Raw genomic sequence first — 23,934 nt, 5'->3', positions numbered from 1 at the left:
TATATATATATATATTGCATGTTGCTTTTTTCAGGCCAGGTACATAAGAGATCTCTGTACTTGAACAATTTCGTGAAGTGATTGATCGAATAGGCTTTCATACTTGTAAATTTCTTACCATATTTGAGTTCAGGCAGCTATTTAACTCGTACAGCAAGAATGGGGGTATTTGTAACTTATTTTTATGATATCTAGATATTTATAAAGCATTTTCTATATCACGCCTTTTATGCAAAAACTTGTGGAATAAGGTTAGTTTACATGGCATGGCTTTTCTTTCAAATGTTTGCGCACGGTGAGCCTTGCTGTACGGTACCTCAGAAGCAAAGTAGGCCAACAGCATTGTGGTCGTATGGCCGTCTCTAGTCTTTCTTTTGTTTCTCTTACGTCTTCCCGGTGTGCTCTGTCCATAATAAAATGTTAGGGGAGGCTAACAAGTTGTCGAATAAAGCGGTGTGCATATGGCTAGCAAACCACTGGCGACCATGAGTAAAAAGCTCGTAGTGTGAAGCGGTCACTGAGCGTATAAGTATTTCAGCTGACTGCGAGTGTAATTTGCTTTTTTATTACTCTTAAATCTTTCATGAGTGATGCTATTCCCGATTACCCGTGAGAGAGCTTTTTTCGTTATTTTCTTGTGCGTGTTCATTTGGCGCGTTTTTACGCACGCACAGACGTTCTCGAACTCTATAACCGGAACTAGGCCACGCTGATGCCGCTTGACACATGATATTTTGCATGCTGTTGTTGTCCGAGCACTAACACAACGCTTAAAAATGGATAAGCTCCATTCTGCACTGCATTATAAAAATGAACTAGACTACAAATGCCCTGTGTGGAAACTCAGCGCAAAAAACTACAGCGTGCAGCAGACGCCCCTAGCTTTCCGCGCGCTTCCCGAGCGCGGAAGCCCACGGGTCCGGCGCAGCAGCGCGCGGCGCGGGAGTTCACCGCAAAAGGCCCACGCGGGAGCCGGCGCTTTGGACACTCCCCTATTCTAGGTCACTCTAGCCTGTACATAAGTTGTCGCATGCGCTGAAAAATGTAGCTAGTCGGTATAAGATAATTGAAAAAAATTATAACTGCGCTAAGGACGAGACACCAGAAACGAAGTGGACAGGACGATCGCCGACTAACAACTGGTTTTATTGAAACATACACCACCCTTATGAAACAAACTAAGCGCGTGCGCAATGACATTCATGACCACGTGACAGGTTTCATCACCCCCAAGACTCCTATCTACTACAAAGGAAATCACGCTCTTTTCTGGAAAGATACACGAACGTGTCGCTGACGCACTTATCAGGCCCGTGTCTAGCTATTCAAGATGCCTCCAAGATTTCTCCTGCTCTTTGGCTTCTAGCTCGCCCTATCACCTTAGTGCTACTGAAGATGGGCTTGCATCCCTGCGCGCATGCGCCACAATGAACTGGTAGGTGCTTCCCACTCCCGTCTCCTATTGAATTAGCATGCTCTATCAAACGCTTGGTAATACAACTTCCGGTCTGCCCCACGTAAATCATTCCACAGGTCAGGGGGAATTCGTAGACCAGTTCAGATGTACAGGGTACATACGCACGTCTGTGCTTAACATCACATCCTCCATTGTTCACTTTGCTCGCTTGGACATGGCACACAAACTCGACAACTTGCAAGGCGCTGAAAAAACCATATCGACCCCGTATCTTCCCGCCACCTTTTTAATGCCGTGCGAACCTTGTGTATGTACGGCATCACTTCAAACTTGCGCCTTTCATTCTTCTCCGATTCTTTTCCTTCATTTACTTCTGCGTTTCTGTCATCGGCCGTGGTCGGGAATACGGGTAATTGGGAATAGCATAAGGGTGGTGTATGTTTCAATAAAACCAGTTGTTAGTCTGCGATCGTCTGTCCACTTCGTTTCTGGTGTCTCGTCCTTAGCGCAGTTATAATTTTTTTCAATTATGTCTTACCAACTAGCCCCCCAACGTACGCTTCTCGGGTATAAGATCAATGTTGTTTTTTCTGCTCACAAAGGAATAATAACATTTGTGGTATAGTTGAAAAGAAGCTGGCAGAATAAGGTTCAGGTGTGACAAAAAAAGGCTGCACTGTAAAGCACACGCCACCGTCTGTGCCTCGCACAATGGGAGTTGTATACCAGCTTCATTTTTTATGCCGTCACGTCTACACTGGGCAAACTGGTCGTAGCCTGAATGTAAGGTTGTCGGAACGCAAGCGCTCATTGGACGGCAACGCGTACTCACACGTTTGCTCGACACTGTGCGCAACGCTGACGCGCCCCGAACTTTCGCGACACCATAATATTTTCAGGCACAGCAATCAGGCTACTAGAGAAATTGCTGAGGATCATTACATTAACAAAAAAATGGCTATCTATATGTAAGGATGCCCTCAATAGAACTGCATAACGATGAAATGTCGTTCCTCGATCGTTTCATTGCATAGTAAAAAGTGTACGTGACCATCGTTTCAAAGACGATAGTCTTTCTTGGGATACATGAGCGCGAGAAATTTTGGTCTGTCTGTCTTTCTGTCTGTAACACGAATCAGCCACCCAGCCAAAGTTTAAGCACTTGCTGAACGCCCAGCATCTTGAACTGGTAGCTGCGTTAAATACTTGTGAACATTGTCGATCAAAAAGCAAATATACGCATATCGGAGGTGCAACATCAATGCGTAATTATTAGGTGTGGTTACTTTACAGAAAATACATAGATACGTAATTCTAAAGACCCTAGTGTTGCTTAGGCTGCGCTGAAAATGCTACGCTATGCACGAAAAAGCCCTCTGCCGACGATATGGTGTTGCCACCTGGAAGTGGCCCTGGGTTCTGCGCAAGCTCATGTTTCCCGACGCCACTGTCAGATGGCTAGGCTCTCCCCAAATGGTACGAGAACAGCATGACGGGTTGCCGCGGATGAGACCAGGACTCATGTAGTACGGCCGGCAGAAGGCTATCGCCTGTCGACAATTTGCAGCGAATTACGCAGACACGCGCCAATTTTTTTGTAACCGTTCCTAATCTTTGTAGGAGCACATGCTTTTCCTTCTCATTTTGGCTAGCAATGATGTAAGCGCACGTGGTACTTGGCAAAGGCTTGAATAATAAGTCTTCTTTCTATTAAATTTAGTAGTGAGAAGGCGCTGTGTGGTGTGTTGTACTTTTCTCGTGTCCTTGTTTTTGCGCTGTCTACTTCAAAGATGCATAACCAATTCCAACTTGCCCAAATATCAATTCTTCTGTGCCTGCAATAGGCACACAGGCTGAGAATCGACGCACCGCCTTCTTGTCGGCCAGTGGCGGAAATGGATGATGACGGCCGTCTTCAGCGGGTCAGGGCGGACTCCAGAGTTGCTGATGGCGTGTCCTCCAAAGAGGAGTTCTATTTACGCGAATCGGCATTTTTCCGGTTTGAGTGTTAGTCCAGATGCCCTGCTTGCCTGAATCTGCTTCAAGGCGTCGGAGGTGTTCGTCAAAGCTGGGAGCGAAAACGACGACATCATTCAGGTAGACAAGACAAGTCTGCCTCTGTAATCCAGCCCGCGCCATGTCGATAACGCGCTAGAATGTCGCAGGCGTCGAGCAAAGACCAAATGGCGTGACCTTGAACACAAACAGGTCGTCCGGTGTTATAAAGGCAGTCTTCTTGTCTCTCTCTCCGCCGACCTCAAATTGCCAATAGCCCGTCTTGAGGTACATCGAAGAACGTACTTTGCGTTATGGAGTCGATCCAAGGCGTCGGCTCTCCGTGGGAGTGGATATGCGTCCTTCTTGGTGATCTTGTTCAGGCGACGGTAATCAACACAGCAACGCAGAGTGGCATCCTTCTTTTTTCACCAACACTACTGGTGATGTTCGCGCACTCTTGGAAGCCTGTATGATATCATCCTGCAGCATCTCGTCGACTTGTCGCTTTATAGCTTCTCATTCTCGCGTCGAAACCGGTAGGGACTCTGATGGAGTTGTCGATCATTTTCTTCCGTTATGATGCGGGACTTAGCAAGGGCGTCTGTAGAACTCTTTATGCCGACATGAAACAGTCCTTGTACTCACGCAGAAGGCATCGGAGCTGTTGCTGCTGGCAAGCCGGAATACGTGGGTTGACAACGAAGGATGGTTGAGGTATCGGGGACGTCGTTGTAGCTTCGTCAGGATCTGAAAAGGCAAACGCACCGCTGATGGCCACGATTTCCTTGATATATGCTATCATCGATCTTCTGCTGAGGTGTCTGTATTCTGGCTGAAGTTTGTGAGCATATTATATGCTTGGTTTTCCATCATGCAACCGGGTGATGCCTCTTGCGACGCAAATAGCATCGTCTAGCCGCAAACGCACTTCACCCTCGATGACGCCTTCGATGTCTTCAGATGTTTAGGTGCCAACGGGAATTATGACGCTGGAGCGAGGTGGAATGGGACTTGCTCCTCGAGCACGTTCAAGGCATAGTGACATGCGTTTGGTGTTGCTTCGTCTGATGAAAGTTACCGACTTGGTTTTTGAGTCGACGACGGCGCCACGTTGACATATCTCCATGCCAAGTATGACATCCCTGGAGCAAGTTGAGGATAACGAAGCTCGCAGGACTAGTCTGTCGTCGACGGTGTCTCTTGCTGTGCAGACTCCAGCCGGCGCTATTAGATGGCCTCGCGTGGTCCGGACTTCAGGGCCTTCTCAGGCGGTCCTAATTTTCCTTAACTTGACGGCGAGCGGCCCACTGACGCCGGAATAGTCATATAGTCATATCCAGTGTCGGCGAAAGCGGTGACGTTGTCCGTCGGTTAGAACGGAGACGTCGCTAGTTCGTCGTCTTGCATTGGTGTTAGGTCGCGTCTTCAGATCACGCTACGTCGGCTTGTGCCGCTGCTTCTACGTGGTATCGTCTGGTCTTCTTCCGGCCGCGAAGTTTCTTCGTCAGGGCTCCGTTCGGCTTGCGGTGTGTTCTTAAAATTTCATCGAGGGATTGTCGTCGGCGGCGGAGGACCTTCGGTATTTCGTTGTACAGCAACCACACCTCCATCGGTTGCTGCCCTTAGTTTTCCGGATAAGGGCTGGCGGATCGGCCCCTTGTATGGCCCCTATACTGCCGGCACTGGGGTGAGATGTAGCGGCCTGGCTGTGGACACGCTGTGGTCCTCTCTGTGGACACGGCGAGTTGACGACAAAGCCGCGCAGTCCCATCTGGCGGTAGTTACAACGACGGTAGGTATGGCCGGCTTCCTCGCCGCTGTAGCAGAGCGGATGGTGGCGCGCCAAACGTCGGTCTTCAGGGGCGTAGCGCTGGCTGACGGTAGAGCGTCGGTGGCGGCGGCGGTGTCTGGCGACGGTACTGCGCGGTGCGGTGTCTTGGCATGGGCGTGGAGGAGGAGCTTGACGGCGGACTGAAGCAGCATAGCTCATAGCTTGCAGCTGCGCCTCTGCTAGCTGAAAAACGCCCAGTGATTGGTAGATCTTCTGGCGGACGACCTCAGCGATGGAATCCACTTGAGGCTGCGATGAAGGTAGAAATGTTTGCAGCTCCTCTTGCACGATCGCTCTGATCGTCCTCACGCAGGTCGGCGGTTCCTACCGTTTGAGCGTCGGCGTAGTTTGCAACCGAGAAACTGCGGTTCTGTTCCCGCGTCCGCATCTCGAGCGTCTTCTCGATTGTCAGCATTCAGCAGCAAATTCTGCGACCGTCTTCGGCGGATTCCCGATCAATCCGGCGAAGATTTCTTGCTTGACGCCCCTTATAAGGAATACACTTTCTTCTCTTCGGTCATGCTGGGGTCGGCGTGGCGAAACAAGCGGGTCATCTCATCTATGTAGATCGCAATGTTTTCATTTGGAAGCTGCACACGTGTCTCCAGCACAGCGGTCTGTTCCTTGCACACGACGCTCATGAAAGTACTTAGGAGTTTCGTACTAAAGTAATCCCAGGTTTGTCGTGCGGATTCTCGTTTTGGAACCACGTCCTCGTGGCGTCTTCTTGGTAAAAGTGGACGTGACGCAGTTTTTCTTGGGAGTCCCAGTTGTTGGAGGCGGCGACTCGGTCGTACGTCTACAGCCAGCTTTTTGGATCTTCAAACGATGATTCATGGAAAGTCGCTGGTTCCCTGGGCTGCTGCATCCCGACCAGGGTGTCGGAACGAAATGTTTTTCGTTTTGGTTTTAGTTTCGTTCCACCGCAAAAGGTACTGCTCCGTTTCTGCTCGGAACAAAAAAATGTTCCGTAACGGTTCGGAACGGTTCTTTTTATGCAAAAATTTGAAGGTAATGTAGATACTTGCCCTCCTCTTAGGAAAGTGGGACAAGGATAAAACAAGTTCTTCAGAGAAGCGGAAGTAACTGTACCACGAATTCCTACCAACTAGCACAAACCAGCAAAAATTTCAAAGTCATAGTATTTATTTTCTCGAAAGTGGGCTCAATGCTTTTGGTGGGCTCAATTCTTTGTGTCAAAGGAGTGAGCACGACCTCAGAAGCAGCACGTCATTCAGTGTATTCTCTGGTTTCCGAGACCGCTGTTCTGATAAAAAAATTGTACCATATCTACGAAACGACTGATGTTAGAGGAGCTTGCTCGGAGATAATCGGGTAAAACGTGAATGCTCCGTACAATTCCTCTACTGTCATATAAAGACGTGACACGTTGTTATAGTAGCGATTGTGGTCAGGTTGTTGTCGAACCACAAGCGGTCGCAGACCTTGCAGCTGGGCCGAACGTGTGGTCGAGGAAATCGCGCTTGAAGTTCGCGTCGGCGCCACCAACTTCAGGTAGCGACCGCTTTCGGCGCTTGGCCGCTGCATCTCGCGCCCGTACTTCTTCGAGGTTCTCTTGCCGCTGCTTCGGCTTCGCGGGCTTGTATCTCGGGGTCCGCACGACGCTGACATCTCTCTTCGGCCTCGCGAGCTCTCACCGCAGGTGTTGGCGGCGAGCCCGCGTGCTGCTGCCTTGCGAGCCCTCCGCTCCGTCGCCTTTTTCTTCGTTCATGTTATTACCGTATTTCTCGAATCTAGGCCGGCCCCGATTCTAAGCCGACCCCCGAAATTCACAAGCCCAGAAAAAAAACTTAATCACTGTAGTCGAATCTAAGCCGACCCCTTCCCCCCAAACACTACACGCACTTTCGCACCATCGTTTTTTCGAAAAAAAAAACATCGCCTTAGATTCGAGTAAATACGGTAGTATCGAAGCGCACTGACTGACGACTGTCCAAAGAGAGAGGAAGCGCCCAGTTGTGGCCCTCTAGCGGTCTCCTATCAAACTATAGCAAGCGCCGGAGTGGAGCGAGCGCCGCATGCTACTGTTGGCTATGATATAGTGTTTTGCCTGCGTAATATCATCATCAAGGCACTCGAAGAACAAAAGGAAGAAGACTTCTCTTTCGCGCGAGCGTGCGCTGAGATGGTTATACTTTACCTGTCTTACGTCCGGCCACTACGGCGATGGACAAGCCCCGAGTATAAGGAGCAAGCTCCTAAAGGATCGCCAGGCCTGCGCGGAACACGCAGCACAGTCCCAGCGAAAGCTGGAAGAGCGGACTTTGTAGAGCCCGTTGTAGAGTCTTTTGGGGCAACTAATACAAGTACAGATGCAAGGTACCCACTACGCCATAAATCATCGTGATTTTTCTGAAGTAGCGGAGTTCCCACTATGCCATTTTTCGTCATTCTTCGGAGAACGTGGTACCCGCTACACATCTGTAAGGCATTAGTGCACATTGTGCTGTGGCTGATGATTATGAAGAATTATGGCTGAGCACTTTGGAGTGGGTGGGGCAGCAGTGTGCATAATGGAGCCTCCGTTCCATTCCAATTCAATTCCGGGGAATTAGAATTGGCCGCAATTCCATTCCTTTCAATTTCTCGGAAGAAAACTTAGCCCATCTCCACTCCGGGAATGGCCAGGCAGTTCAATTCCATTCCTGTAATTCTTCAACGTAGGAATCACAGTTGAAAAAAACAATGGAACCAATTGGAAAATTTCCACCTGGTTCCATTTGTGAATTAGTACTCAATTGGGCCATTTGGACTAATTAGGTCAATTGGATGTATGCCAATTGGGTCAAATGGTGCAGTAACACATAACCAATCGGGCCAATTAGTTGTACTTTAATTGGGTCAAATGGTGCAGTCAGCACACAACAATTTGGGCCAATTGGTCGTATTCCAATTGGTTCAAGTGGCGCAGTTACCACAGAAAACATCCGTCTGTAAAGTTTTCAAGCTCCTTGGAGCTGGGCCATGCCCAGGTGAAATTGCAGGATTAAACACAAAGTAGAATTCAAATTGCGCAGAACTTGCACGGATGTCAGCTGGCTGCTATCGCATGTCACTTATAGTTGGTTCCTGGTTTGATTGGCTCAAGACCTGCTGGTCCAGCCAACTGCACGCAGCCAAGGCAGCATGGTGGGGAAACTCAGAATTTATTTGAACACTTGCAGCACGTGTTCTGATAATGGAAGATATCCTTAGATGAGCAGTGTGCTTGCGCGTATGCTTGTACACACCTGAAAGAAATGAAGGCAATAATTACTCATCAAACGTACGCAATTACAGCAAATGTATAGTTTTACCAAATAACATGCGTGGCATAGCCCATTTGCATTAGCAGTACAACGTTAAAATGGCCCTTAATTAGCCCAGTCTGACAAGCACTCGCTGTTTATGCCGTAGGAAAACTATGTAACCATTATTAACGTTTGCCATCGCGGCGGTCCATCATTTACAGTGCTCGGCGAGCTGACCCGAAAGAAACGGGTTCGATCCTGTCCGCAGCGGTCGCATTTCAAGGAAGGCGAAATGCGACCCTTACGGCAACCGATTATTTTTCATTCAATACTACTCTGACTAGACGTCAAATGAATTCACTTGCACATAATCGTTAGCGCTTTCTACAAAGACACATGTGCGCCATAAGGCACAGGCATTACACAAAGGATGCTTACATCAACGGCATGTAGTGTACTTCGCGCATTTCATCTCATACTGCAGCGAGGTACAATGACACCATGCTTATAATAAAGAACACAAATACTAAGGACGAACGTTCGCTTGCACTCCAAATTTGTAAGTGCAATACTTACATGGAAGGATCAGAGCTGACGAAATCGGTGACCCTCGATCGACGCTGACGAAGCGATCACTGCATGGTACAACCAACACCAAAAACGCTCAAAACGTGTTGATGCTGACTTGTTACACTTTCGACAGATAAAAGCGACCTAAAATAAATGTTCATCTTAATGTCACCAAGGTTCCTCTAGCACACACGCTGCACTATGTAACATGCCGCACGCACACATAAAAGCAGAGCACCACGACTGTTTGCGAAACTACCAAAACTACGGGCTCATAATAATACTTGACCACCGCCTGTAATGCGCTTACTTGTAAAAAAAAAATGCAGCTTACTTTTTAATGTAATATTCATATTATAAAGTACGTTATATTTAGCATTTCTATCGGAAACATCACGAAAAGATACGAGACTACTGCTACTGAGATGCGACTGTTGCTGCTTTGACAGTAGCTACTGCTGTCAACAAAAATGCCGGCAATGCGGCGTTCGTCGTGCTGGCGCGAAGTTCAATGCGCTCCGATAGGGGCAGATAACGACGAATGTTGATAAAAATAAATCCCTCTTCTTCTAGGGAAGTAACCGCTATGCTTTAAACATTAGCTAGTTGCGCAACGGCTCAGTATGACAAAACGGCTAGTAGATTCCGTGCCGGTCGTGCGCAGATCTACGGGAAACGTCGAATAAAAGTTCACTTTCTTCCAGCGATATTTTTTGCAATACATTCATACGAGGTACTTTATATCACGGCTGTAAAATTTGCACCTTTTCTTCACACCATTTAAATTAATGCAACCAAATGGTGCTTGGCATAACAATTGTATATATAAATAAGCACTTATTTCAACACTTCGCAAATAAACGAAGTCGAAGCACTTGATAACCCAAATTCCTTGATCGAATTGTGGACGCAAATTTCCAATGGAACCGCCTGGCCCAACTGAAAACGAGTGTTTCCACTTGGCAATTCCAGTTTATCGAAATGGCCCTTTTGGGGATTCCATTTGGACCAATTGGAAGTGAGGTTCCAATTGTGAGCTTCCAAATGGTTCAAGTGAGCTACCACTTGAACCATTTGGTAATTTCAATTGTTCCAAATGATCCAGCTAGAGATCCCATTTGGCCCAATTGAAAGTGAGCTTATCCTCTTGAACCATTTGGAAATTCCGAATGGTCCTGTTGGGATACTATTTGGCCCAATTGGAAATCACTATTACCATTTGGACCCATTGACATTTTCAAGTGGTTCGAATTGCTTTTTGGAGTGAGATTACAGGAAAATAGGAAGCATATGCAATCAGATGCATTAAGAACCCCAAAAGTACGCAAAAGGCGTTACCAAGGTATAGGGATAGTACCTTGGTGACATATCTCGTGCTGTACAACACCCTGCTAATTCCCATAGGGGCAGTTCTTCCGCTACCTATAGTATTTGCATGGTCAGCATGTTTGAAGGAATGTTGGTGTTTTAGTAATGTTTGAGCTTAAATGTGCTAATGCTAACTGACGACATAGCGTATTTTTATGCTGAAAAAATTAGTATTCAAGAAGACTAAGCAGTTTTGCCACGTGTCCGGAGCGGTCGTGAATATGGAGAAAACTAAGATTTGGTTAATAGGCAACAAAACCATCTAGATCTGCTGTTATTAGTTGGAACAGTGCACCTTCTGGGTACCTTGTGCCTTTGCATCGACTACGGAACACTAGGTCCGCACTGCTCGTCAGCACTGGGGTGCTTCAAGCGCGCCTCGCAAGCATGGTGTGAGGAGAACTCTCTGTTTCGCCTGTGCGCAGGTATGCAGTGTCTTCCTTGACGCAAATGTTATTTAGTGTTCAGGTACTAAACTGCTGGTGAGATAAGATCAGGCTGTGCATAGAGTATTCGCCACTTTCGTGTGGGTACAGTAAAACCTGGGTGATACGAATCTTGTGGGTTACCAAAAATATTCGTATGATCCGAAATTCGTATCACCAAAAACATGGAAAATTAGTATGTAACAAAAGAAAGTTGGCATACGTTTTGATTCAGTGTCTCTCGGGCCTCAGCGACGTCATGAACAGCTCCGATGATTGCCAGTAAGTTTTTAGACGTCAACGATCATACTTGTACTCGTAAATATACGGTGCATGCGCGCTTGTGTAATTAACGAGCCAGATGTGTTGTGCCCCGTGACCGCTAGTAGCCCCTTCCGAATTACTACGCTTTCTGCATGACAGCATAGTACTGCGGCGAAAGTGACTTAAGAATCGCTTTGCACACGATAGATGAGGCCAAGCTCATTCGCCCAGACCGCCCGCTTCGTCTCTTGGGTCTTCATCACCACCTTTAATGGGACTCATGACGGACCCGCAGCCTCAGTTTCAGTCTTGTTTCATAGAACGTTGATTGCGGAGACATGGCTTGCATCAACGTGGCAGGCACGTGTTAACACAGTACAAAGACGCTGCTGCCTCGAGCACAGGAGCACGCGTCAACGCGTCGGCAAAAAAAAGAAAAAAAAAGAAACGCGACGTCAACGTCATCTGTAATCTAAACACGAAGGCGCCTAAAGGCATCCGAGATTTGCGCGCACTATCTCGGAGGCAACGACGCACCGTTGGTGTCACGCAGCGCGCATGCCCGCGCCCGCGAGTGACTGCCGCGCCTTCCGCGACAGCGCGGACAGCACGTGTTTTCGGGGGGGGGTGGGGCACTTGCTGAAAGCCTGGACTATTTGAGAAAAATGCCTATTTTCATTATTTATTTGTGGTAAAACACCATGTATAAAAATTTCGAGCCCCCCCCCCCTCCCGGCTATGGGCCCTGACCTGTTTACCTGTGCGCTAGCCTACGTTCGTATCAAACGTCGGGGAGCGCAAATCGGTTCGCAACAACTGTACTCCAATACACTGCAGGCTAATGGGCCTTGGCCTACCACAGAAAAATTCGTATCACCCCGAATTCGTACGAGCCGTGATCGTATCACCGAGGTTTTACTGTATATCAATGCGAACCAACGCGCAGGGTAATTTGTTTCCCCTTCGGTATCTGCTGGGATAATGCATTTGTTTGTACACCAACTTATGACTGAGATTGTAGTAGGCGCGTTGCTGATAATTGTACCGTGCTTGTAATCAGCCAAGCCATTTAAAAATACTGCCTTTTTGTTAATTCGAGGCTCTGACTTACTGATGTTTGAAGTTTGAAAAACAGCACGTAGACGAAAACGTGCTCTATTTTCGGAAAAAGACGCAATTACATTCCCTCCCATTCCTCCAAGCGTTCTCCCCATTCCATTTCCGTTCCATTCCGGGGTCGCGAAAATGTGGAATGATTTCGGAGTCATTCCAATTCTGGAGTGGCAACTCCGCAACCCTGGCAGGATGCATTAAACCACACCCTTTGCGCTATTAGCATAGTTGATGCCAGGCTATTATTTTACTCTTCTGCCACGCCTATTACATATGTTAACACGATTCCTTTGCCGACATGGCGCCTGTATAGAGTTCTTTTTCGAAGGAGTACAAGCACCAGCGTGGCACTGTGGTGGAAGGCCTGACTGCCACGCGGAGGGCGCGGGTTAAATCTCATCCGATCATAGAAATTTGTTTCTCATTCATTTTTTTTTATTTCACGCGATAGCAGTCACCGACACCGGCGGCAGCGGACAACTATGGCGCCAAAATCAGCTGATATGTGATCTCATAAGAGCTTTCGCTGTGACAAACTTCAGCGCCGACAATATCCTCTCCACTTTGGCCTGCGTGACAGGCGCGCAAAAGTCCACTTGCGTTAATATAAACATCTCTGGTTGCCACTGTTTTCGTTTTCTCGCACAATTTCAACATATCTTTGCTTTGGAATTCCTGCCCGAGGTACGCGCTAATACTGTACCCTGAGATATGCTCACATTGCACAAGCTCAGTTCCGGATGGCGAAGTTTTCTCGTGAACCGAAAAACGATTGAAAAAATTTCGGTTTCTCTCCGGAACGACATAATATATAAAGTTTCGGTTACGTTTTCGTTGCGGACAAAATATCGTTTTCTTCGTTTTCGTTTCGGTTTTCGTTCCGTTCCGACACCCCGGTACTGGGGACGCATGACCTGTCATCGTGGCAGTTCTCGTCGTCGCCGTGGCTGTCTTATCGGGTAGGAGCCCGTACTCCGGTTGCAAACCTTGCAGCCTGTGGCTAGCTCACTGCTGCACCAGAGCTTCGGTGTCTTTTTCAGGCTGTGGGCTTGGTTCCTGGCTTTTCGTAGGCGTCGGAACATGAAGGAACCAGCGCCTCCGCCAGATGTCACGTGGTTGTGACGGTGAAGAAGGCTGTAGCAAGACTGGGAAATACAAACGGTTTATTTGGGCGCACTTGTGCCTGACGAAAGAAAAGCCAATGTACAAGCGATTTACGCTGTAAACTTATAGCGGCGAGAACAGTCGGCGCCCGTCGAGTAATATGACCATCAGCAGAACGGGTCGTTTTAAATGCGAAGCATTTCTTAGCGAACCTCTGGCACTTTGAGCGTTTCTATCTACGTATCTATCTATCTATCTAGCCGCCTACGTCTGGGTGCTCTCATGATCGCCTCCTTAACTTGGTGTAGACCAAAATTTGCATGGGAAGGTAAGAGGATTTGACGAATATGATTGCCGGGTCATGACATGAATAACGTTAAAATCCGGTCGCGTACGTCGTCAAACACTTTCCACTAGACACGTGTGGCACATGCCCGTTTACCACGGGCTGCGGTGTACGGGTATGCACCACAGGTGATTCACAGTTTATATCTACCCAGGAACGGCGAGAACAGACATTGGTAACTTAATTTCTAGAGCGTTAAGAAAAACCAACATCGGCAGCGTTGACTCAACGAATAGAAAGAATGAAAATTAGGATCCCAGCAGGAATCGAACCCAAGCATTCTGCGTGGCAATCAGGTATTCTACCACTGAGCCACGCCAGGTCTATCAACTGGTTTGGAAAAACAGCCTACGCAGGCGTAATACGGTGCTACGTCAATTGTGGTTGTGGTTCTGGCTATTTAATATTACAAGAAAGCAATAAACACTACATGATGCTCCTACGATGTGTACTCTTACGATACAGGCGTCATTTAAGATTAACGTCTGTGGTTCCAGTGTTGGCTCCGCTTTTATAGCCGTCTAATAAACATCACGTTTGTATTCCTATGATTCAGCAAGCTATATTGAAGCATTGCTCGACCCCGGAGGAATACATTAACGAAAGTTACATATGATGTCCACATCACCGCACCGTAAAGTGCACTTCGGCCACCAGAACGACGCAGTGTGTGTCCTCTTCATTTCTTACGAGGCTGGGCGATGGCCTCATGCTGACCGAGGATGACGCCAGATTGATTGACAGCCGCTTTGTAGACTAGGCTACATAGGCCACATACTCCCAGGTAGTCTACGAATACGACAAACACAATCCACTGACGTTGGTCTACGTAGCACTATCCAGGCCTACCAGCCTCGACGGCCTATAATTCACCAACGAGAAGGGTGACTTCCGGTTCCGACATGTCGCCGGCTCTGTCGACAGTCAATTTTTCGACGAAATGACCGAGGTATCCACGAATTCCAACAGCTCTACTATACCACATACTTCACTACACATGGACCCCTCGTCACCACGATCACGACCGGATCCTATAACAAGTCATGACCAGCTGCTGGTGCTCACTGATCACGGTGATGATGCACTTGTTCAAGAACTGTCAAGAACTTCTTGCACACATGCACACGGGTTCGTGAAACGTGCATGCGTTCTCGGGACCCGTATAAGCACTACATATCAGCTTACCGCTTCTGGTGTTTGTAATACCCATGTTGCCATTGGCAGCGTTACCTAACCGTAAACAACTGGTTATATAACACATATGCGGCTCTTCAACATATATTGTGCGTATAAAATTTATACAAATCTTTAGCGTCATTTGTGACGTGTCACTCAGTAAAAAAGTTACGCCACAGTCACCTACCCGCCGCATGCTTCGCATAACATCGACTCCCACGGTACGTGGGACCTGCCGAATTTTTTTATACAGCTGTCATCGAACCTTCCAGTGCTATCGCTGGTGGTCGCGCAAGGTAATCAATAATCTCAGCCTTTCGTGCCCTGCACGTAATTTTAAAGGGGCCCTCCAACACGTTTTTTTTCAAGCGCCTACCTTGCTGCCGACCGCATCAACACGTAGTGGCGCTCGCCAGAACTATTGCGGGTGGAAACGACGAAGATGAGCGCTGGCCTATGATTATAAATGTAACGTTAGAAGTAATAACGGCATTGCATCACAAAAAGCGTTATTATTGGGTTTAGTTTTTCTTTAGCATGCTTTTTTACTGAACACCAACTAGACCAACGATCTTAGACTTCTTCAGCTTTAAAACTGCAGCGCCCGGCAAAGAATGCGCCGAACGCCACGGCGCTGGTGTAAACGCGCTGGGGGACGCTCCAGGCGCCGTTGTTTGAAGAACACTGAAGGGAAAAAATGTTAGAGCGTTGATATAGACGCCGTCGCAACAAGAAAGATGACAACTACAAAACACTATAGAGGCGTTCGCGATCTGCCTCGTTTCGCACGTGCAGTTCATTCTTAATGCACCACATTGTTCGTTACGCAACGACGTCATCATTACGTTGGAAAGAATGGGCAACATTGTATGCAAGCTTCCCGTACGTAGGATCTTTGAGATCATTTCATTGGGGCGCCATCAGACGTCACAGGGCGAGTGAAGCGTGGTCAGGTGACGCCGCGAAAATCGAGTTCAGGGTAGGCCTCCATTTTATTGTATTTTGAGTGTTCAAGGCTGAATAACTTCGGAATGCGTGCTCCTATCGCTGCCGTTCTTGTCGCACTAATCTCTTCAGCCTTCAGTCTACGCAACCCGAAAGTAAAAAGTGTAAAACAATGAGGTCTAGAAAAATGTTAGAGGGTCCCTTCAAAAGAATGTTCCAAACAATCGCGAAGCTTCCCAAGCATTGCGGCGCGACCTGCGCCGACCGTTGCTAACAGTTTTTGTGGATGAAACCCGAGTACATCAAAATAAAGCAATAAACGTGTGTGCCATATCTTCATCTGATCTCAGCAAACCCAAACAACAAGAAAAGCGCTTGCAGTTTGCTGCCACCTAACAGTACAAAACAGCACTTTCTAGGTGCTGGCGAAGCGCCAGCGTAGGAAGCGAATGCTCTAAGGCGCAATGAAGGACGACGAAGAGACAACTCATCGAATTTGGCCGGCTGCAGTTCGTTAACGTAGATGTAAACGAATCCCATCAGTCAATCACGTCCATCGGAATGCGGCTGCTGAGGACAGCATGGACCCCGCGATCCGATCTATACTTGGCCGTAATTCACGACAGCCGTGGAGCGAACGGAGCCCCGAATGACTGGCTGGTCGAACAGCCCTTTCTGTCAAAAGCAAACGCGTTTTAATTTTTGGTATCACCTATTTATTACGACCGCCCTGATATTGTTCAAAAGAGGACATCGCGAGCTCGCACGACTCCGCACGTACAATGCTGTGGGTTCGTGCACTGCAAAAACGCCGACGGATGACCTGTAGAGGGGGGATGGAGAGAAACGCGAACAATGCAGCGCGCTGCTTTCATCACGTTGTGACCATGGTGGTGCTAAATAAATGCTAGAGCGGTCCTTGATTGTATTATGAGACTCTATTGGATTTTACACCGTCCAGGCTGAGAGCGCTCGAATATAAATGCGAAACAGCAGAGAATGTAGATACCGCATGTTCGCGTTTCTTTCCATCTCCGCTGTACGAGCGAAGCAGTAGATTTTCAACAGTAAAGGTCAGACACTTCACTAACCCGCGTGGTAACAGAAAACCTCGTAAAGCTGTACTCTGTGGGCCGTCATTGGCAGTTTGACTTGCCCTGTGTATTTCCAAGAAAACTTGGTCTCGCGAGAAAGAGCCCATTTATCTTGTCGCGTAAGGCCCGGTTTGTTCCGTGATGCACAAAACATGCCAAGTTGTAGTGTGCCAATGCTTTAACAACGAGACTAGCACAGCCGAAAAAAGGAGCGTCTACCCCTTCCTGGTCTGCTACCCTCTTTCCAGGGACATCGGCTTGGTGTCGTCTATGGGCATTGCAAATCCGTAATCACGATGCGGCTGTCTTTGCACACTCGTGTGGAAAGAAGCCACGTCGCGTGTGTTGCTAGTTACAGTGGCGTCTTTGTTTTTAGCACTGCGCAAGGGATCCAAGCTTTGTAAAAACGTTCATTGATTGTTTGTGGTCCTTCCGACAGCTTGTACTTGTTTTCTGATCTATCTGCCCAGGCGAAATCGGCTGGCTGCGTCCATCTTCGTCATTCTCTCACTCGCCTCCTGCGCCATAGCAGCGTGGCAAATATACGGCACTAACATGACACCATTCATGGTCCTGGTGCAAGGGTCGTACAGGTGAGGAGAAAAAAAAGGTCTGTTCAGTCGAAGAGATAGGCGAAGGAATGCTGTGACATTTTGTGGGCGGCTGATAAGAACGTTTATTCAGAATTCAACATGAAGTGAATGCTGATAGAACGGCGGCAGGGAAACGGAAGCCATTATCACTTTGCCCAGAGCACTGGGCACAACAGCACCTGTGCTTATCTCATCTGTCTGTCGTACGTCCTGGTTTGCGTTCAACTTTTCTCCTTCAAAATATACTTCCTGAAAGCTAGGTATGGTGTGATTACATCTTGGTGGTGGACCTGTCAAGGCATCTATCTTGACTACTCAAACCATCCGCTTTAGCGATCACTGCTGCTGCCACATTGTCCAGCCATAACTACTACATGGAGCACTCGGTAATATTTCTTATTTTGAACATTATTATATGCGACTTCATTGCCATACTACGTCTACAAATACTATACTTCGGCGTTTGTCAGAATAATTCAGGCGAAAAGTCCAACATATGATCCTAAATTTACCAACCATAAATATCTGCTAAACGTTTTTCAACCTTAATACATGTTACTGGAGTCATTTAAGACGGCAAACTGCTCCGTACACTTTCCGCAACTTCGAAATCTATGTCGCCTACTCTTGAATTCTGTTTTAGGAAATCCATGAAAAACTTGAACTGCAAAGACGGTTATATTGGAATATATGGGCCACAAACCGAGGACGGCATGCGAAATTCAGTGCACCACCGGACCGAGAGGCTCGGAAACATAAATTTAAAAAATTGCCATTGGCAGCAGTGCCATTCGGTGAAGCATCTATGATCAGAATCAGAATTAGAATTTTATTATTAAAAGTTGGGTGAAGTTACAAGCGTTTGGTATACAGGAAGAGGTCCCATAACCAAGAGACTGTATCGGGACCTCCTGTACAAAATGAAATAAGGTAATATGCACATCATAGTAGCAACAGTAGCGAGATCAATCATTTAAGCAAAAAAAAACATAACATTCACAGAAAAATTATACATGTGATTACATAAACTAATACGCTTTTAAAATATCACAGCAAAACAAAAATGATGAGACAAAAGGAAAAGAAAAAAGAAACAATACAATAGTCAGATAATTTATATCCAAAATACACTGAACAACTAAGCACACGTACCTTAAATGAAAGACACAGTTACTCTTTCGTTATTCAGAATGAAGTAAGTGCATTTTTAGTTCTTAAAATGGTGTAATGGTCTTGTGGTTTTCATGATAAGCGGAAGAGTGTTCAAAAGGGAAATAGAGGTGAATGCTGCAGTTTGCTTCCCATAATTAGTCCGAATTTTGGGTAAAAGAAAATTGTTGTTCATCGCGAATCGAGTAGTACTGTAGATCATGAGATTAGATGATGGAAAAATGGCTGGCGGAAGTTCATTATTTATAAGCCTGTAGAAAAAAATACCTAAGTTGTATTTAGTGAGTCCAGCGATGGTGAGAATGTTATCCTCGCGTAGTAGTGATTTGGCATTACAGAGGCGTGGGCTGCAGTAATTATTCTTATAGCATGGTTCTGGACAATCTGGAGGGACGCAATATGAGTATTGTAAGTATTTCCCCAGCATGTTATACCATAAGTGAAATGAGAATGGACGAAGGAGAGACAGTAATGTGGTGCGTGAGAATTAAGGGCGCATTTTAATTAGGACGCGTATACCATATGCAATTTTCTTTTTTATGCCAGCAATATGACTCTGATGAAGCTTAGTAGAGCGTATTATACGAAACGAAATAGTCACTTACGTACGAACATAAAAAGAACACCTGCAAGTGAACAACGATTTCATTACGAAATAAGAAAGCGTAGATAATCGCACTTAGAAAGCAGGAAGTGTACTTTTTATCGTTCAAGCATTTCTGAACGACGGTACGACGCCGTGAACACACTTCGTAACTCGGAATCAAATAACGCCTATGTCATGAAAAAAAGACAGTACTTAGCGCTCTCTGATTTGCTGTCAAGTATCAACTCCCTCAGCAAAGTGCATTATTACTCTTCCTGAAACGGTGTAACGTGTACATTTATGTTAGTTTTAGAATGTTTGAATCATGATCAAAATAGTGTGAACATACTTCCTAAAACGCCGTAAATTGAAGTTTTGAGGACGATAGCTATAGCTGGTAGTGACTAATCGTCGAATGATGTAAAAATTGTTGTGATTGGGCCAAGACATTACGTAGTTTTTGTTGAGTGTGATAACTTATTGGCCGCTATTCTTAGTGGGGCGCTTCCTCACAAATTATCTTCTAGACAAACTTATGGAAACGCTCGCGTTATCACCGCTTCGTCAAAAACATGTGTTGGGGATGTTCGTGCCATCATAAGGCACCTCTTACCGTAGAGACTACATACAGAGTGCGGTTAAGGGAGAAAGACCACTTGACGTTACCTACCACGCAAGCTTGATTCTAAATGCATACAAAGCCAACAAATATTATGGCCGACTTTGGTATTTTCTGACAGCACCGTCGTAGAGACGATGAACCACTACTACATGCTTCCGTTCTACCACGGGGTGTGCTTCTTCTCTGGCTGCATCACGTTCCTCGCCGTAGAGAAATACGGCAAGGCCAGCATTTCCAAGGTGAGTTGATTCGCCGAAACATCTTGACGGTTGCAACCCAAGGGCAAATGTCGCCTCCTACTCATTTTCATGAGAGCTTCTGGCCACATAGCTTTGTCAGAACATCCTGGTAAAAGAGACATCGCTGCTTAGCCAAACGTAACGTTTTAGGTAGCAACTTTTAATTTACGTTAGCCGAGAACAAGCACTTCGAGCGGAAGCCTTTCACGGGTGAAGGACACCGCGGTGCTGTGGCCAGAGCTCCCCAAACTTCGCCGTTGGATATCAACAATGAGTAGCTCTGACAGTGTCTACATGTTGTTTCATGCACGTGTCGCTGAAAAACAGCTAAAAGGCTAAAGGAACGACACGTTGCTCTTCTTCCCAGAATAGCCGCTGATTGTGAAGGCGTCACAGGCCTGCCACGTTTCAAATGTCCCTTGGATCACCAAGTAACCAGCTTCAGCACGAACAACGCGAATTTTTCCGTACAACTTTGAGAAGATAGACGAAAGCTGAAAATTCATTCATTCCTTCAGTCATTTCTAGAAGCACCCATATGAAGCTCTAGGCTTTTTATAATGGTGCACTTTTGCTACACAAAGAGCAGAAAAAAATAAAACCGAAATCCCGAAGGAACCATGAGACAGTAATGCAGGAAAAAAAATAAGAAAGAGAGAAAAGAAAATAGCCTAGGACAGAAATCATACAAAGAGCAAATACAAGAGCTAAGGCTGTCAAGGTCACAGCGCAAAAATTTCGTTGCCTTGTCCGCCACGGTGGATCAGTGGCTACGGTGCTCGGCTGCTCACCCGAAAGTCACGGGTTCGATCCCGGGGGCGGCGGTCGCATTTTGATGCAGGCGAAATGGTGGAGGCCCGTGTACTGTGCGATTTCAGTGAACGTTAAAGAACATCAGATGGTCGAAATTTCCAGAGCCCTCCACTACGGGGTCCCTCATAATCATATTGTGATTTTGGGACGTAAAACCCCGGATATTATTAAAATTTGCTTGCTTTAAGTAAGTGTAAGACATTCCAGGTAGAGATTGAATTGACATAGAAAATGGGGGCATTGCGCAAACTAGGGAGAAGCCACAAGGAAGCTACATCGGACAGAAAACGCAAACATGAGAACTGGTTGTGAATGAACGTGTCATTCAGGACTCCTCAAATACAATGCAATATCGCAGGCTCGACGGAAAAAGCATTCTAGGTGTCTCACCGCATTGGTTTCTCAGTTTCATTACGAGAGGCGAAAGAGCGCTGTTTGCTGATGCGCTGGACTGCATCAGGATGAGCAAAAGTTTATTTCATTCTGCCTACATGACAACACCCTCACAAAAATTGTGTTGTGATGAACGTAGTCCGTACGGTACTTTTGGTTGCATAAAAATATTTACATTGTTGCAATACTGTGCGGAGTTTGGGACGTTGGCGCTTGTCTGGATGCGAGAACAACCAATTAGGAAAACATCTGCTGGCACTCTTTCTGCAGTAGCATTATATCAGAGTGTAATTGTTCTACGTATACAATTCTCGAGACACGCCACACCCTGACAACTCTATACAGGGCGTGCCAGGAGAGAGCGTATAGGCTTCCCAAGCATCGCTTAGTGGCGCTGCTCCTCTTGACAGGCAGTGCCATATCTGGCAGAAAATAGAAACTGGGAGCGTGCAACGAGCGTTCTCCGTTCTCGACGCCGCGGCGCCGCTCGCTTCCGCGCGCGTGCAGAGCTCTCGCGGTACATTCGCGTAGCCTCACAATGTACCGCCTGCAGCGTGGCTAAAAAAGATCTCCGAGCTGGACAGGCACTTCCGAAAAGGGAACTGATAAAAGGGCTCGTCAGTCACGTTTAAGGTGAATAGCAGACGATCGACAACGACGCCCGACTCAACGCGAAATGCATTTCAAAGTCGCGATAACACCCTGCAGGACGTATACCTCGATGTACGACTCATTCTGTCATGTTGAAGATACGTAATGGTCCATATGAACTGCGAAGTGAAGCCGTGCACGCTATCGATGTTGTGCGTTGTGGAGTATGAAGCATATGATTATTGTTTTGATATGGCATGCTTGCAGTAGCAGCCGTGTACTTTCGTTAACAAACGTTTGCGGCGTGCGAAAAAAAGAAATTATACGGCCATGGTACTAGAAAAGCCTGAGAAGGTTAGAGTCAAGTCCTCCGTGCCGCTGGAGCATCACCCGCCGATTTAGACGCGAGGCAGCTAGCTGAGCTTTAACCACTGCGAGGAAAGGTGAACTGCTCGCCTCACTTTTTCGGCTCTCACGTCGTGCTTCCACTCTCGTTTAAGAATATCGACTTTACAGGCGCATAAAACCTGCTGCACGAACACGTCCGTTCCCGCGTGATAAAGCAGCCTTCCCGAAGCGTAAATTGCAGGCGCCGAACTTTTGAGAATGTGCCGAGTTCAGTTGAATTCAAACAACCGCTCAACGCCAGCCGCGGTATAGCGCTAGTGTGAACGTTCGACAACGACGGGTAGGTCTCACGAACACGGGGAATCGAAACACAAAGTTGTTTCAGCTACAAACATAACTGGACTTTCACAATGCGAGAAGACAGCGAGTAATCATTGCTGTAGTCGTTGCGTGCATGCGCCGCGTTACGTACTGATACAGGTAGTCGAAACGAGCGAAAGCGGTGAACTGAGACAGCCAAAACAGAAGGCGAGACTGTGCTATCAACAAGGACATACTTGAGTCTTCTTACTGCAGTGATCCATGCTTGTCGCCTTTATTTCTCGTGCGACATGCCCGGGAACCGATACAGTTTCACACGTGAATCGCGTACCTTGGTGCTGTCTGCACTGTTGTGGCAGCCCACGGCACAGCAATACTTCGGACCTCGCTTCCGTGGGGTTGCTTCTGCAGACGCGGAACTGCAGCTTTGCACAGCAAGCCTCTCGGTTCAGCGCACCAAGCTGCCGGCACGGCGTCCCAGTTCCCCGCACCGACTGAGGAACGCGCGCGCGAGCGTGTTCCCGTTGCCGACAAACAGGCTGAGTCGGCCGCGCATGCCCCTATTTGCACAAGGAGCTTCTCTCCAGAGCCGCAGCGCGGCGCTGTCGTCGCGCCGCAAACTTGAGCTTGAGTTCCCTATTGCTAACGGTTGTAGTATTTTAAATACTTAAGAATTTCTATGCCGTCTCAACGAGAAAACTGTGCGTCCGTCCCTCTATCAGGTAAGACTAATGTAAAGCTGATGTGGAGGATCGTACACATAAGGAGATTCTCACTGAGAAAATTTAATTCCAAGCACGCGTTTCGGTGATTGTGGGATGCGCCTTCCCTTGGGCCGTTCCAGACGGTGACGAACGCTAGAGAGAAAAGGAGGCGAGGGAACGACGTAACCTGCCATAAACCTTAGTGCACGCATCAATCAGATAACTCCCAAAGGAGATTCTGTGTGGGTTTTGGGCCATTAAGAGTTGATGCCGTCACAATTTGTAGAAGCGAAAGAGTCAATTTTTCCTGAATATGCCGGACGCTTAAGGACGTATTGAACTACATCACTTGCAGGTGATCCAGGTTTCTCTGTGGTGTGTGTCTCTTCAGCGGCCTGTATTGCCTGTTCATGAAGATTGAATGGTACAGCAAAAGTGAACAAACCAGCGAGATGAGGAGGATGGTCCACGCTTTCACCGATCGCATCCTCTGGTCTGTGTGCATCGCCTGCGTCGCCTTCACCTGCGCTACTGGCCGTGGAGGTAAATAAAGCCTTTGGCGCGCTTGTCTCTGCTATTGGCGGGAAGATTTCCACAATTTTTCACTCCATATCATTGCTACTGCATTTGCAGGAAAATTAACACTGCATGG

The 23,934-nt window shown here is 47.2% G+C and overlaps 1 long non-coding RNA gene across 1 annotated transcript in view; it reads left to right on the top strand.

Annotated features, from left to right (window-relative positions):
- Positions 1-20,110, top strand: part of LOC125756628 (uncharacterized) — a 34,708-nt gene extending 14,598 nt beyond the window's left edge. Inside the window, exons 2-3 of the long non-coding RNA XR_007414648.1 lie at positions 17,373-17,495; positions 19,992-20,110. This is a non-coding gene — a long non-coding RNA (uncharacterized LOC125756628). The remainder of the gene's footprint in view (positions 1-17,372; positions 17,496-19,991) is intronic.
- Positions 20,111-23,934: the final 3,824 nt, after the last annotated feature.

Source organism: Rhipicephalus sanguineus, unplaced genomic scaffold, assembly GCF_013339695.2.
Source record: "Rhipicephalus sanguineus isolate Rsan-2018 unplaced genomic scaffold, BIME_Rsan_1.4 Seq333, whole genome shotgun sequence".
In the NCBI taxonomy this organism is placed as follows: domain Eukaryota; kingdom Metazoa; phylum Arthropoda; class Arachnida; order Ixodida; family Ixodidae; genus Rhipicephalus; species Rhipicephalus sanguineus.
This window is presented reverse-complemented; position numbering and strand designations above follow the sequence as displayed.